Source organism: Cervus elaphus, chromosome 8 (genome assembly GCF_910594005.1).
Source record: "Cervus elaphus chromosome 8, mCerEla1.1, whole genome shotgun sequence".
Lineage (NCBI taxonomy): Eukaryota > Metazoa > Chordata > Mammalia > Artiodactyla > Cervidae > Cervus > Cervus elaphus.
In genome coordinates, this window is record NC_057822.1 from 45,905,193 (window position 1) to 45,911,369 (window position 6,177).

The window sequence follows — 6,177 nt, forward strand, 5'->3', positions numbered from 1 at the left end:
TGGCGGGCTATAGTCTATGGGCTCACAAAGAGTCAGACGTGACTGAGTAACTGAGCATGCAAGAAGGCCTGGCCTGAAGTAGATGTTTAATAAACACGTGACAGTGTGGAAAAGACCAATTTTAGCTCTAGTGCTGTCAATAATTTTTACTTAGCATTACGATCATTATATGCATGTGCAGTTGGAACTAAAAAATCACTCGTTTGGCACCGAAGCATGACTAATACAATTTTGCAGGAAATGCCTCTAATTTCTTTGAGTACCATGTGGAGGCCTCATGGGCCCAGAGTTCCTGACTGAGCCAAAGGACAACTGTAGGTGCAGAGGAAGGGAGCCTTATGATGCGGACTCCCAGGGACTCTGTACCAGCTACAGATGAGATTTCCCTGACTGTTCTTTGCAGTGAAGTGTCTTGCTGCAACAAGATGAAAAGAAGCATCTCCATTTCAGAAATACAAGGGAAAACAAACAATCTGTCTGTCTGCATAACATTCCTTTAAAGTCAGATGAGTTTATTTAAAGCATGGTAGCCCTGGGAGGGGTGTGTAGACTGGCCAACCCTACCACAGAGCCTGCAGGAACCAGTGGCCTGGCTAACTTTCCACAGAAGTCTGTGTCAAGGTTTGTTGGGGTGGGGTAATGTTTCCTACCAAATAACTCAGACAGAGGATTAAACACATTTCTATGCAACTGTGGCAGATTTGGGTTTTATTTTTACCCTACAGTCCTTAAATTACAATACCTCTTTTGATGTGGCATATGCACATTGTGTATTCTTAACTGCTTATTTAGATACATTTAGGACTTTCAGAAGTCTTTTTTTTTTTTTTTTTTTGGTTGTAGATGCCAATAAATATGTTTGTAGGGGGAAAGGAATAAACTGTACTTTTATATTCCTGGTTTGGGGATCCTAATAAGGTTTTAAAAATTTATAACCTAATGGCGAGCCATGTCTACCACTGCACCATATCAAAAGATTTTTCCTTAAAAGGAAAGATGCAAGGTTTTTTAGTCTAAAAATGACCTGCTATAGTTTCCCATCTGGAAATTCTAACTGCCTTCATTGTCGGTTTTCCCCTATTGTCTCTGCAAATTAAAACTATGGACAAGCACCAAGCACCAATTAACTGAGAGCACAAGATTCCTAGTTAGAGGACTTTTCCTTTTTCGCTGATAGCTAAGTTCATCCTAACCCCACTACATCCTTGTTCCTTCTGACCCTTGACTTGCAGGTACAATATTATATTTTCTCTTTGACACGGTAGACATTAGTGATGTTTTTGCCATCTCAATGATTCCTAAAAATGCTCTTCTTCAGATTAGGAGCCCTGAGCTCTGAGAGCCTACATCTTAATCACTTTTGCACCCACGGAGACTATGAGAGAGCATAAACAAGTGGGTAGGCAACTGATGCTTAGTGAGAGCCAGTGACGGAGGTCTCCTCAGTTTTGAAGTTCAAACTTCTGACCTTTGAGTTCATTGCCTAGTGCTTCCATTTCCTCCTTCATTTGAATTCCTACTATTGTGGAGGCCATTTAAGTTAGTTGATGACTTGGCATATTTTTAGCCTCTGGAGTTTTGCATGCAAGGGCAGAGGAGGGAGACTGGGATTGTGGTTTGGCTTCACTGCCAAGCAAAGCATTGTGCGTTACCCTGACCTTTGTCTGGAGTTCTCAAGACCCTAATTGAGTAATCCTATTAGTGGTGTCTTTTCGGAGAAAATATAGTAGTTATGTTCCATAACCACGTGCTGCCGCTGCTGCTAAGTCACTTCAGTCGTGTCCGACCCTGTGCGACCCCATAGACGGCAGCCCACCAGGCTCCCCCATCCCTGGATTCTCCAGGCAAGAACACTGGAGTGGGTTGCCATTTCCTTCTTCAATGCATGAAAGTGAAAAGTGAAAGGGAAGTCGTTCAGTCATGTCCGACTCTTCGCGACCCCATTGACTGTAGCCCACCAGGCTCCTCCATCCATGGGATTTTCCAGGCAAGAGTACTGGAGTGGGCTGCGATTTCCTTCTCCATAATCATGTAGGGTAAACTTAATATTATAATAATCTATTGTCAACCATTGTGTAAAAATGATATATCATACTGACTTGGAAAACAAATCATTTGAAAGTTTTATTCTTTTCATGTTTTGCTATTTGGAATTTTCTACTTCATGAATTTTAGTCATCCTTTGGATCATGTTAGATTTGAACTGTCTTTATCTTTTTTAAAAAAGATTTTGTCTTTTTTTAGAAACTGATTTTCTATCTTTGAGCTCTTATAGGAATGACAGTAGTCATGATAAGGACATATCCTTTCAAACCTTACCTGATTCGGCTAATTAGTCAGCTCCTGAATAAGAGAGTACACTTTTGTTGATAACTTTAGAAAAACATTTTATCCTTTGTCCAAAACCTTTTCACATTTTCAGACAAGTTATGTCTGAATTCTGGAATAAGTAGAAGTTTCAGAAAAATAAAATAACAAGTGTACGGATTTATGGAGCCAGGAGAATGCAATTTCTTAATCAACATCTGAGAGCATCAAATTCCAGAGAGGAAAGTCTACTTTGAATATTATTGTGTAGATGGAATGATCACATGTAAATTACTTGGTATATTTTTCTGTTTATATGTATGTATGTGTATGGACTCTGTGGGCTTTTTTGTGTGGGTGGATATGTGGTCAAATTATGTGGATGGGTTTGTTTGTGGGGAAGTATGGGGTGTATACAGGAAATTAGGAATCAGAAGCCCTTATGGTTTTACTTTAACAGAGGTAAGGATGGATCGAAGTGCCTTTCAATTTTCATATGAAATCATTTAAGCAGGCATTAGTCTCATAATATACATCAAACATGAATTCAAAACAGTTTTAAGGAATGAAATTCTCACAAAGAAGGTAAGCTTACAAAACTACATTAGTGTGTGTATGCTTTTTAAATGGAAACTACCTGACCCGCATGTAATAATTTTATGTCTAGAAAACTGACCCCCAGGTCATTAAAGAACAACTCTTCTATACCTTAAGTTCTTGAAAACCAGTCTGAATAATTTAGCCCATTTCAGACAAATAGTGGTATAGCCATCTGCCTACATACGCTTTAACCCTAAGCCAATGAGCATGGGAACAGTGGAGAGCTCCAAAAAGAGTACAGTCTGCACATAGTGTAGAACTGAAAAAGGACACCAACATCCACAGATGGATTTGCCTACCACATTGAAATCAACATGGCAAAGAGGAGAGGAAATGAAACGTGTTTATTTCCTCAGGAAATCACATATATTCACTCTGATGGGAACACATCCATTCAACAAACGTCGACTGAGATCCTACTATGTGCCAGGCCCTGTTCTGTGTGCCAGAGAAGAGTCCTAAGAGAGCCCCTGCCGGGCTGTAAGGACAGCCACATCCCTGGTGCGTGTTGCCATAGAGTCTGGGCAGAGTCTGATTGCGCCGCTCAGGCAAGGTGAACCTCCCTAGGGACGGGCGACACTGGGGCTGGGTCCTGAAGGATGAGTAGGAGTTTATGAGAGGAATGAGGAGGGCATTGCTGGCAGCAAGATCAACGCTGAAGAAGGGTACGAAGTACATGATGCGCTTGGGCGAATGGCAGGAAGTGCCATGTGTGTGGACCAAAAGGCTAGGTAGATAATACATTCAGGCTCTTCCCAAAGAGGTCACAGTCTTAGCTGGCAGAGATCTTTTTTTTTTTTTTTCCCTCTTTTGGCCCACACAGTGTTTTAAAAATATTTTGAATTAGTTGCCAAGATTTAAAAATTGGAAGATTTCTCATAAAATTCCAGATTTCTGGCTTCTCTTGGAAAAAAAAAAATCAGAAGATCTGGCAACACTGGGCCCACATTCCCACATGGCAACAAATGACTGGAGCTGAGTAGCAGCTCCTATGCCTCCTCCCTCTGTGAAAAAGGCATGAGCTTGCCAGTCCACCCCCCTCCCCCACCCCCTTCCCCTTACTGTCTCCACCCCCATCCCCCTCTCCTCTCCTTCTGGTTACATACCTGACCACCTCTGAACTGTTGTTGTCTAGGGTAAATGCTGAACAAAATGGCCATGTTTCTTGCTTGCATGGAGCACAGACGACAGAAGACTTCCTGGAGAAAAGTGAAAGGACAAAGGGCCTTGGATATCTTCCTAAGGAATGAGGGTTTCATCCTACAGGCCCACAGGGAGACAAGAAATATACTTAAAACAGTGATGTGATTAAGTCCGTCCTTTAGAACTCTGACAACAGAATGAAAGATGATGATGGCATGGATAGACAGGATTCAAGGCCAGGAAACAAGTAAAAGGCCATCATAGCAGTCAAGAGAAATCCAAACTAGGAAATGATATTCTACTTATGACCCTAAAAAAGCTGTAATCAAACTTTGAACTGTTAAAGCATTCTCCAAAGAGAAGTCTCATAAAACTTCAAATACAGTAAAATCTCAATGTATGTATTTTGAATGTTGATGTATAAAAAGAAAAAAGAAAGTTCACCAGAATAGCATAGCAATAGCAAAGAAACGCCGACCTTTGAAGTTTTGTAATGAGTAGCAAACTACAGCCTCAGGCCTTCAGATTAGCCCTACTAAAGAGTCTGTAGGCAGCCCCATAGGTCTGTGTTTTTCAATTCATAGTTCACAATATGCCATGATCTAGCCCCACATGGAGGGATTTATATATTAGGCCAAGTCAACCCAATTGCAAAAGGGAAGTTTTAAAATGATAGACATATTCCTTGTCCTTTTTCAAAGGTTCCTTCAACAAGAGAATATATGCTCTTTATACTCTTTAGCTAAACGTTTAGAAGCTGTAATTCCGTTGGCCTCAGAAACTCTTTTGGACATGAGTAATTTAAATCTCCACAAAATGTGCTCAATTTCACTCATGTTTTATGGGTGGAGGTTTTGTTTTCTTAGAGCTCTGTCTATTCACCTATAGCTTGAGTTGTCCTTTTATCATTCTCGTCATTATATTCTTTTCCTCAAACTTTTCTAGAGTAGGGAAGGGGAAGAAGAAAGGAACAAGGAAAGATCTTGATGCCAATGGATCTTTTACTTTAAAAACTTTGAAGTTTTACACAAATGTACTATTGTGTGGTTGAAAGGGGAAACAGATTGCTGGAGATCTTTCTTAAAATAATTAAGAATTCTTCAAATCCCTAGTGCTTCTACTCCAAGGGGCTTGTTGTCAAACAAAGGTGGCTCATAAATGCCTAAATCCTTTACCCATCCTGCCAAACACTCCCCTTTAAACAGCCTGGAACATGCTGCTTGTGTCTCCTGTCAGTATTACCCACAGAGAGAGACAGAGGGTTAAGTTCCACGTCTTCTGAATAGATGCTTGGATCCACCTTGAATGAATGAGATCTCAGAATATACAACTGCCCTGAGAAGAAGAGCAAAAATAGCTTCTAGAGTGCCTTGTGATATTTATTGTCAGCACTCTCTGTTCTTTTAATAAGATAGCAAAGTCTTAGAATGTTTTATTATCAAAAGTTATTTGTTCAACAGTCCTTCATGGACATGATGCTCAACAGGGTATAATGCAAATAAGTGTTCAGATTCTTTTTCTAAACTCTTGTATGCAAAGAAGCTATATGAGGCTTTTTAAAGTTGAAGCCTGGAGCATAATAATAGCAAATGCTTGCTACTAGTCACTGATCTCACTAACACACATGTGTGTACTTAGCTGCTCAGTCATATCTGAATCTTTGTGATCCCATGGACTGTAGCCTGCCAGGCTCCTCTGTCCATGGAATTTTCCAGGCAAGAATACTGGAGTGGGTTGCCATTTCCTCTTCCAGGGGATCTTCCCTACCCAGGAGTTGAACCTGCATCTCTTGCATCTCCTGCATTGGCAGGAGGATTCTGCATTGGTAGGAGGATTAAACTTCACAACCTTATCAGGTAAGGGTGCTCTTAATATCAAGATCTCCTTTAGCAGTTGAGAAAACTGAGGCACAAGGAGTTTTAAGTAGTTTCCCCAAAGTCTCTCAGCTGGGCGAACTAGGGTTTGAACCTAGTTTGACTTTCAAGTCAGGGCTTAATGTCACTGTTCTTAACTCCTATGCTATACAGATGTGCCTGCTTAAACATCCAAGGATATTAATGATATACAAATGCCAACTCCCTCCCCACCCTTAGGCTCCAAATTTCATCATTTTGGTTAATCCGGAGA